Raw genomic sequence first — 11,099 nt, 5'->3', positions numbered from 1 at the left:
GCTGTATTTCTTTTTTTTGATTATTTCTGCTGTTTTTCTCCATGGGTACTGTTGAAGGTATTTGTTTTATTTTACTAAACTGAAATTTTAACTAACAAATAAAGAGCATTTCCTTCAATTGTACACAGTGGAATATCTACCCCATTGTCATAAATTACATCTACGTCATGCAAGGGGCGGAATTCTCTGGCCTTGTTACACTCTCGTTCGAGCAAAACGAGGCCAGTGAATATCAGGAGAGGGAGAAATTGAGAACCGCGCCAGCGGCAAACAGTTTGCGATGCAACCGGCCCGTTCCAGTAGGCGAAATCAGGATCTCGCCGTAGCGTGTCAAGAAAACAATTATCGCCACTTATACACTATTTCAATTCAATAAACGAGAGCCACCCCATATCCAACGGCCTCCCGTTATTCAGCAGCCTTGCCAGCAAATGCTCCTGCTGGCGCCGATTAGTACTCCTTATTAAAAACGTGAACCTGACAGAAGGGCTTCTGTGAGGAGCCACGGAGGTGAGTAGCCATCTTTGCTCACATGCAAAGAGCCATGGGGCGCTGGGCTTGCCACCCCAGTGCTTGGCGAGGTGTGGGGGATCTTCCGCAGTGGCGGGCTGCCATGGGCGGGTGGCGGGGGAGGCAACCGGGGGGCAACCACGCGCAGCACCACTATGCCAAACCCTAGATCATGTGCACCCACTCCAGGGGCAACTCCTGTCCCTGCCTGTCTGCCCAACTGACCACCCCACCGACTGCCGAGCCCTCTGGCCGTGCGGCTGAAGGCAATTGCTAATAGTGAATTGGCAATTGTGGTTAAGTGAGCACTTCACATAACCATAGTGGAGACCTATGGGTGGGCGGGCCATGTAGCATGTGGAAGTCATTGCCTAGCATCCCAAACACACCTTGTTGCATGGACACTGTGTTTGAACGCTGCGAGAGGCAACACCACACACACACACAGCAGCCAACATCCAAACACCCAGGGGTTGGGACACAGCTCCAGGGACATGTCCATGGCCGGAGGATGGGCGGGTGCTACGGAAAGGGGAAGATGCTTGGAGAGATGGGCCAAATGTTCGGAGGTCGTGCCGTATTGCGGAAGAAAGTGACAGAGGTGTCATTCAGGTTGTGCACAAGGGTGTTTATTGTGTTTTATGATTCCCCACCCAATGATGCTGCCCCTCCCCCACCCCCGGCCCTCTCACCCCCTACCAATCCCCCCCACCCCTCCCCCGTTGCCCTCAATGATTCTCGATGTTCTTTGTCTTCCTAGCTCTATCATTACATCTAGTTGTGTCCCCAGGATGCACATCTGAGGTGAAGGCAGCCAGCTGCTTACCTCGCCCCATGGCCTTTGATGCCCCTGGCGGGCTTCCTCTCGGGGCTCTGAGGCCAGAAGGCCCCGGCTTACTTGTCGGCGGCACATGAACAGCAGTACCACCCTGTCCTGTGTGCTGATTGTGAGACCTCATCAGAGTGGTGGAACTCTGGGGAGCTGTGCCACTCCATGGGACGGTCTGGGTCGGCACCTGAAGCCCCCTCCTCCTGCTCAGTGCCCATAGAGCTGTGGTATTCACCTTGGGGTGGAGGGGCAGCTGGTTCAAGCCTTGCTGCCACTGCATCATCTGGCTCTTCCAGCCCTTGCAGCTCCCCATAGTCTGCACCATTGTGTCAATGCCCTCTGCGATGCTCCTCAGTGACTGGGACATGGTCTGCAGTGCCTCAGCAATGCCCATCTGCGACTGGGACAAGCTCTGCAGCGCATGGCCATGCCCATCTGACAGCGGGACATGTCCCGCACAACCTCATCAAGGTCAGTCTAGTACTGAGTCACATCCCACAGCGAGTCGGACATTCTGCCGAGACCCTCAGCCATAGCCGTCATCCACTGCTCGACGCCGTGGATATCTTCACTAATGGTGCCGACGTCATGCATCAGGCTCTCCACTGCGGTCGCCAACTTTCCTGTGTTGGCCTCAGTGTCATGCATTGCCGGCGACATCTCCAGCACCCGTCTTTGCTGGGACTCCCCCAAGGAGCTATGGATCTGCTGGAGTGACGCTGACATCTCCCTCCGAATGTCCCGGCTGCACCCTAACATCTCCATCAGCTCCGTGATTTCCTCTTCCACTGGGTCCTGGGATCCAGCAGACATCTGACTGCTGTCTCGCCCGGAGGTTCTTGCCTCATCTGATGTACATCCTCAGCAGCAACATGGTGCTTACCAGATTGTGCCCCAGAAGCCTGACCACTAATATTTCCCACCGAGGTGTGAGTATCTGGCTGGTGGATGACAGCTGTGACGCGACTATATGGTGGCATCCTCGGCACTCTCCTCCGAGGTGGTCTCACGGGAGGCTAGCCCCCCAGGACCTTTGGGGGAACAGGACATCCCTCCTGTCCCCCACAACATCTAGCAGCCTCCCCAAATCTTGGGGCTGGTCTCCTTGGCGCCATTGGTGTGAGCTGGCTGGGCTTGACTGAACAAGTGGTTCTTAAGTGCTGCTCGACCTTGTTAGGAGGTGGTGGTAGGGGGGCTGGCGAGCATGGTGCCAATGAATCGGCTGGAAAGCCTTCATTTGCAGCGAGAAGCCCGTGAAGCCTCAGTAAGTGGATCATTTAACTTTGAATAGCGTTGCCGGTCTCGCCAGGCCGAGTGCCAGGAAGCTCGCGGCAGTTCCCGCTCGCTACCACACTTAAACGTTTTTCCAGACAATCGCGTCCAAGATATTGTATTAGATGTATGGAATTAACTTTATAATGTGGCCTGTGAACAAGGAAGTTGTCTGACTTTTAGACCTGTCATGACTTTATGTTCACTGTTGTGAAATTGTTTGGTGCCTTTTTGGCTCCTTGAAACCTCTGGAAGCAAAATGTATTTCCCAAACTCTGACATTAATGGTCATATTTTCTCTTTCCATCAGAAATAGACTTTTATTTATTATCAGAATTTGCAATCTACTGATGATTACAATTTCTGAGATTACAAGGTTTGATAACAGAACAATCCCAATCTAGAACATTCCAGTAATTTCAATTTAAATATAAAAATAACATAGCAAAGATGAAATTTAGGGCACGGCCTAACGGCCACATCACTTTGGGTATGAATCTGCGTGGGCCGGGGAGAGGCCGAAATTGGGAATCGCACTGGACACCTGTCAGTTTCCGACCTAACCGGCCCACTCCCGTTGGCGGGTTCCGGATCCCACCTCAATGAGACGAGAAACCAATAATCACCGATTAAGGCCAAACTCGATCCCATTAATGGGACTGACCTCCTATCTAACAGCCACCCATGATCTAACCGGCTACAAAGTGAGCAGACACCAATTAAAATATGTACAGCTGGCAGAATGGCTGCTGAGGGGATCTGTGGAGGTGCGCAGCTATCTTCGAAACAGGCATGCATCCCAGGGGCACGGGCACCAGAGCTGCTGCCCCAGTGCTGAGGGCGAGGGGGCGTGGAGGGGTGGAAGGATAGGCCTGGTAGGGAGGGTGGGTTATTATCAGTGGAGGGTTGACCTGGGCTGGGAGGGGCTCGCAGCCATGGGTCCAAAGGATGGTTATGTGAGCTGGCTGAGTTGTGTGATTGAATACATCCGCCTTCACAGACATGTGAAATCAGCACGTGTGGGCAGGCATTTAATTAAAATAGAGAGAAAGGAATGACAGTTTTTTGTGGTCAGTGGTGTGAAGGGATTTAAGACAAATATGTGCAGAGTCACAAAACAGTCAGAATCCCATTTGCAGATCTTTCAAACTGTTCCAATGGTCAATTGTATTCAATTGGAACAGAATTTCGGATAGGACCATATAAATTTGCCTCCGAGCCTATGTGCAATTTCACCTCGGTCATTTAATGAGAGTTGGTGACTCACTCCCTTAACCAATAGATAAATAAATCGATTAACTACGATATTTGAGATCTTGCCAATCCTGCCCTTCAATACAGAAGTTGCCTCCCATGCTTTTACAATTTAGTAGGTTAATCAAACGCCACCTTAAACACCCTTCACTCTAACGGCCAGCTTTATCACATTTGCAGACAGAATGCTGAGCACAAATTAGGTAAGGATTTTAAGCTATGAATCCATTCTGTTCTCACCTACAGTGGTTGGTACGCGGTCACTTCCCCTGAATTGCATTCACTCTAGCATGATCTGATCAATGTACGTCCATCAGCTCCTATGACCCCGGAAATAATTATTACAGTGCACTGAAATTACTTCTTTAAAATAATTAAAGGGGCAAAATTGATGAACATGGATCTGGTGCAATAAGCTAGAATTCCTAACTGTCAAATCTGTCCTCATTGTAATTGTTTAAGGAGAGGACTGAATTGACGTTTTAGAACAAAGAACAAAGAAAAGTACAGCACAGGAACAGTCCCTTCGGCCCTTCAAGCCTGCACCGACCAGTTGGATTTTCCCTGCAGGCTTCTGAATGCTGCTGTTGGGAAACTCCGCCCTAGCGGCTGGTGGGCGCAATGAGCAGCAATTCGATCCTGCTTCCACGGCCCTTCTGACAACCGCCCGTGACCCACCTGCGGGTCGCAACCTCCACTTTGAAAACCCCTGGTCTAGCATCCCAATCAGACTGTGAGGCCTGGACTCTGGGGCTCAACACTACGATGGAAGCAGCCTAGCCAGGTCAACATTGCCAAAGGGTGGTGGAGGTCTCTTCAGTGGCATAGCTCTGTGCTGCCTGGGGTTTGCTCAGAGGGGTTTAGCTGCTGCACCCCCTGTTGGTGGGAAGCTGTTGGGCATGTCCAGGCAAATCAGTTGTTGGGCAGCCAGTTGTGGCATGAAGCTCATGGGGCATCATTTAAAAAATATATATTTTATTCCAAGCATCATCAAATTATCACAGACAAAAGGAATTTTTATTTTGACGAAGTAACAGCAACAACCCTAAATCCACTACCTACCTAGAGAAATCAAGGCCTGCGCCAGTGTGGCTGGCAACACCCTCCCTCAGCAGAGAGTCATTGAACGTTCCCAGTATGTGCGCCACTGACAGGGCCGTGAACTGTTTGTAGAATTTCACCAGAAAACCATCCGGCCTCAGTGCCTTCCCCAATTGTATGGAACCATTACAGTCCATATCTTCCTCCAACCTCAACAGTGCCTCCAGCTCCTCCCATTTCACCCTTTCCCCCACAGGGGAGACCAATCTGGCCAAGAATTGCTCCATCTTCGAGCTATCCTCCAGCGGTTCAGACTTCTACAGCCCTCGATAAAAATCCTCAAAACCTCCATTAATCATTTCCAGGGCAGTAACTAGCTCTCCCCCTCATTTTTCACCTGGGCCATCTCCCATGTGGCTGCCTGCCATCTCAGTTGGTGAGCAAATAATCGACTGGCTGTATCCCCCATCCTCATAAAATGTCCCTCGCGAACGGCAAAGCTGGCTCACCGCATTCCCCGTCGATTCAAGCTCAAACATAATTTGTAGCCTCTTTCTCTCTGCCGTAGGGGCCGTGGAGTACTCTGATCCACCTCCAAGATTAAGTCCACCAGCACCTGCATTTTCAGCCCTGCCAGCATTATCATTGTGTGCCTTGTCCAATATTATTTTCCCTCTGACCACCACCTTCGACGCTTCCCAGACATGGAAGGCGAGACCTGCCTGTTGTAGTTGGAATCCACGTAGTTCTCTTTGGCCCTAGCCACCTCTTCAGAAATCCCGTTGCCTATCAGGAGTGATGTGTCCAAACTCCATGGGGGGCACAGGGCTTGGTCCATCTCCAAATGCATATCCACATAGCGTGGAGCATAGTCCGGTATTACAATCGCCGAGTATCCAGTTCCCAACACCCCTGGGAATAACGGCTTTCCCACTATGAAGAAATGTGTTCTGGAATTGACCCGGTGCACGTCTCTCTTTCTCTCTCTCCTTCCTCCCCCAACACCACCACCGCCGCTGCCGCCATCCGTTCCATGAACAGTCAACTCCCTAGCCATCCCAGAAGTAACCAGAGACCTTGGACTTGACATGTCCATCCTCGCGTCTAATACACAATTGAAATCTACCCCCAATAATCAACTGGTATGAGTCCAGATCGGGGATGGCCGCCAACACCCTTTTGATAAAATCTGCGTTGTCCCAATTTGGTGCATAAATGTTCGCTGTGGGGCATCATTAAGTGCCCTATTTAACATTAGATACCGGTGAGGTCAGTCATCAGGAAAAACCCAGCAATTCCTGCTCACTACCACACTTTAAAACATTTCCGTTACTTTGCGCCCTTAGTGTTTGAAACATTAAAATCAACTAATGTTAAACTACGAGCAGAAGATTGCAATGAAGAAATAGGAGCTAATTACAACGCACAAGTTACCAGCGTATTCTACTGTTTCTTTTAAGTGTTTGCTAAAGCTCAGTAAGGAAGTAGCATAAGGCATGTATGGTGCAAACGAATAATATTTTACTTTTAAAATATATGCCATGAGACAGAAATTGAATATAGTTCAGTTATGAGGGTGCACGATGCTTCATGGGTATGATCAAACCAAATTTGTTCAAAATGTGATGGCAAGCCGGAATTGCCGTCAGTTTACCGACAGCTGCCCTGGCAAGGCCATCACCGGTATCTAATGCTAATTTCTCTACTTAACAAGACCCCACAGACCTCACTCCACAAATGACTGTCACACTGGCTGGTTTGCCAGCCCCCACTAACGAGGGGGGACAGTACTTAAACCGATCCCGGAGAGCAGCCAAGCCACCAAGGAGACCAGCTTCAGGTTTCGGAGATGCAGACCTGGCCAGACTGTTGGACACGGTGGAGTCGAGCCAGCACACCATGTTCACCCAAGGGGCTCGGCGGGTCAACCACAGGGCAGCCAGTGTCGCCTGGGAGGAAGTGGCAGGGGCCATCAGCACGATGAGTGTCACCAGGAGGACTGCCACCCAGTGCCGCGAAAAGCTAAATGGCCTCCACCGGACTGCACAGGTGAGTTTGCATCGGCCCCCGGCACCGGTCTTGCCTGTCATAACCCCACCCGGCCAACGACTTTGCATCACCTCCTCCGCTCAGTATAATGCCACAACCCTCCACCCATGCTCAGCAGTGGTGCCCATGCCATCCCCCCTCCCCCCAGGTGCATGAAGTGTCTGAATCCCAGCAGAAGAAGCTGGCTCATAACAGACGGGAGAGGGCCCAGGTGGGAGGCGCAGTACTGGACATCAGCGTCCTCATCCCCTACGAGGAACAGGCCCTGAAGGTTGAGGGACTTGTCCGGGACAGGTAGGTCAATTACGTTGAGATTAGCTAGCTTGGCAGAGGTGAGAAACCACCGATTCCCATCCAAATGACAGGTCACATGTGTGTTGTTCAAACTAGCATGTTGATCCTTTCCCTGGCACCCCCCCCCCCCCCTCCATTGACCACATGTCCATTCTCCCATAGGACCTCCATCTGATGCCGCCGGCCAACCGGGGTGGTTTCCTCCCATGCCTCCCAAGGGAACACCTCAGAGGAGAGCTGTGAGGATACCACCATAATAGTCGCGGCTATCATCCCCACCCTTCACCAGCTCAGTGACACAATCCTAGGTGGGCGAAAGCAGTAGACAGGCTTCTGGAACACATTCTGGTGAGCACCGCACAGTTGCAGATGCACATTAGGTGGAGGCAGGAACATCCAGGTGAGACAGCAGTTAGAGGTCTGCTCGATCCCAGGACCCAGTTGGGTCCCAGCCAGATGTAAGTCTGTTGACCAGGTTTACCTGGAGCTGATGCAATGGATAGAGTGCGGCTGAGCGATTTAGAGGGGAATGTCAGCCACAACATGTCCACAGCCGATTGGAGGAATCCTGAAGGCGAAGGGAACAGGAGATAGCACCGGCACAGAGGCCAACTGGCAGTGCTAACACAGGACCATCACCCTGGAGTGATCTAACACAGACCTTGGGAGAGTGGAAACAGGGTGATTGTGGCAAGAGGGTGATTGTGGCAGAGGGTGAGAGGGTTCGGTGGATGTGGGCGGGGAAGGGGAAAGTTGCAGCAGGTCAGGTGAGGGATGGGGACACAGGTATGGTGGGAAGGGGTGAAGAGATGGGATGACGGACATAGAATCATAGAATTTACAGTGCACAACATAGGACAGAGGCCATTAGGCCCATCGAGTCTGCACCGGCCCATACAAAGAGCACCCTACTGAAGCCCACATATCTACCCTATCCCCGTAACCCAGTAACCCCCACTTAACATTTTTTGAACACTAAGGGCAATTTTAGCATAGCCAATCCACCTAACCCACACTATTTGGACTGTGGAAGAAATACTGGAGCACCCGGAGGAAAGCCACGCAGACACGGGGAGAACGTGCAGACTCTGCACAGACAGTGACCCAGTGGGGAATCGAATCTGGGACCCTGGAGCTGTGAAGCAACTGTGCTAACCACTATGCTACCGTGCTGCCCACATCTTATGTGAGGCGGTCAAGGATGAGGGCCTCACTGGCTCTCCTTGCCACCGTTGTATGTCCTTCATCCTCCAGCTGGTCCTGCGGAACTTCCCCGGGCTCGTCCTCCATTTCCACCTGGTCCAGCGCCTCCTTGTCCTCCTTGGAGGTAACTGCATGTTCCTTCTCCTCCTCCTCCTCCATCTCCAGCACATTGCCCCATTTCTGTGGAGGGTTGTGGAGGGCACAGCAGACCACCAGAAAGCGGGCAACCCTCCGGGGAGGGGAGGGGGGTGGCTGTACAGCACAGCACCACTGGAGCAGTCGGGGCATCAGAACCGCATTATGAGGAGTAAGCTGCGCTGCTCAATCACAGCCCAGGTGGCCACATGGGATGCGTTATATTGTGTCTCCGCGTCAGTCACCAGTCTCCGTACTGGCGTCATCAGCCAGGTCTTCAGCGGGTACCTCTTATCCCCTCCAAAGCCACACGGTCACCCTAGGAGATCCCGCAGAGAAGAGGGGGATCTTCAACTGCCCCAGGATGTTGTGGACTCTCCCTGGGAAGTGTGTACACACGTGCATGATCTGCATGTGGTGGTCATACAGAAGTTTGACATTCAGGGTGTGGAACCCCATCCTGTTAAAGAAATGCAGTCCCTAATGCCCTGGTGCATGGAAGGCAACATACGTGCCATCTATTACCCCCTGGACCTGGGGCATCCCGGCGATGGTGGAGAATCCTGTTGGGCTTGGTCCAGGTCAAAGTTTATATAGTTAGCTGTCTGGGCAAAAAGGGCCTCCGTTACTTCACTTGTGGGCTGTTGGTTGAGAAATGCCACACAAGTCCCTGCTCAAGCCCTGGAATGATCCCAAAGCTTAAAATTTCAGAGCTGCGTTGACCATGACGGCAAACGGGAGCAGTTGTCCTCCTCCTATATTTGATTTGATTTGATTTATTGTCACATGTACCGAAGTACAGTGAAAAGTATTTTTCTGCGGCCGAGGGAACGTACACAGTACGTACATACTAAACAAAAAGAGTAATCAACAGAGAACATTGACAAATGGTACATCGACAAACAGTGATTGGTTACAGTGCAGAACAAGGGGCCAAACAAAGCAAATACATGAGCAAGAGCAGCATAGGGCGTCGTGAATAGTGTTCTTACAGGGAACAGATCAGTCCGAGGGGGAGTCGTTGAGGAGTCTTGTAGCTGTGGGGAAGAAGCTGTTCCTGTGTCTGGATGTGCGGGTCTTCAGACTTCTGCACCTTCTGCCTGATGGAAGATTCTGGAAGAAGGCAATGCCTGGGTGGGAGGGGTCTCTGATAATGCTGTCTGCCTTCCGGAGGCAGCAGGAAGTGTATACAGAATCAATGTGGGGGTGGCAAGCTTGTGTGATGCAGTTTCTTGCGATCTTGGACTGAGCAGTTGCCATGCCAGCCTGTGATGCAGCCGGATAGGATGCTCTCTATGGCACATCTGTAGAAGTTTGTGAGAGTCGATGCAGACATGCCAAATTTCTTTAGCTTCCGTAGGAAGTAGAGATGTTGTTGGGCTTTGTTGACTGTTGCATCAATGTGAGTGGACAAGGACAGACTGTTGGTACTGGTGACCCCCAGGAACCTAAAACTATCGACCATCTCCACTTCAGAGCCATTGATGCAGACGGGAGTGTGTGCCGTGCTATGCTTCCTGAAGTCGATCATCAGTTCCTTGGTCTTTCCGCCATTTAGAGAGAGGTTGTTTTCGGTACACCATGAAATCAAGTGATTTATCTCCCTCCTGTAGTCTGATTCGTCATTGTTTGAGATACGGTCCACCACAGTCGTATCATCTGCAAACTTATAGATTGACTTTGAGTTAAATCTTGCCACACGGTCATGTGTGTGATGTGCCATCAACGAACACGAGACAAGTAGTGAATGTAACTGAGGCTTTAATAAACTAAACAGAAAACCTCCTGGCCTTGGATCCATAACTGAGGCAGCGGCGGAGACCAGCCACCTTTATACCAAGCCCCAGTTCCAGCTGAGTACCCGCAAGGCACGCAGGAATTCTGCTAGTGATTCCCCCGGGCGTTGTCGTCTCGTGGCAAGAAGGTGCCTAGCATACACCTTGTTTACAGACTTCACATATTGTCCCTTCAGCAGCATTATCGCCTCCGTATACGAGGGGGCATCCCTGATGAGAAGGAAAACTTGCGGGCTCACCCGTGCGTTGAGGATCTGCTTCTTTTGGAGATCGGTGAAGTGTTCGGTGGAGGATCCGAGGTACGCTTCGAAGCAGCATAGCCAGTGCTCGAATGTTGCAGTGGCGTCAGCTGCCTGTGGGTCCAGCTCCAGGTGATCCGGCTTGAGCAATGAATTCATCTTAGTAGTTTAGTTTATTAAATTGATGTGCCATCAATGAACACATGACGAGTGGTGAACATAACTGAGACTTTAAGAAACTAAACAGAAAGCCGCCTGGCCTCGGATCCCGAACGTGGGCAGCGGCGGAGACCAGCCACCTTTATAGCGAGCCCAAGGGGAGGCGGAGCCAGCAGGCAGTGGTTTACCACATTACATATAATACAGTGGCAGTTTACCACAATACACATATTATATACGACAGTGGTTTGGAGCCAGCAGGGACAAGCCCAGGCATGTAACAATACAACAGTACAATGCAATATAGTGGTTTACCAT

The sequence above is a fragment of the Scyliorhinus torazame genome, chromosome 4, assembly GCF_047496885.1.
Source record: "Scyliorhinus torazame isolate Kashiwa2021f chromosome 4, sScyTor2.1, whole genome shotgun sequence".
Classification (NCBI taxonomy): Eukaryota; Metazoa; Chordata; class Chondrichthyes; order Carcharhiniformes; family Scyliorhinidae; genus Scyliorhinus; species Scyliorhinus torazame.
The sequence above is the reverse complement of the archived record's forward strand: the minus strand, read 5'-3'. Positions refer to the sequence as shown.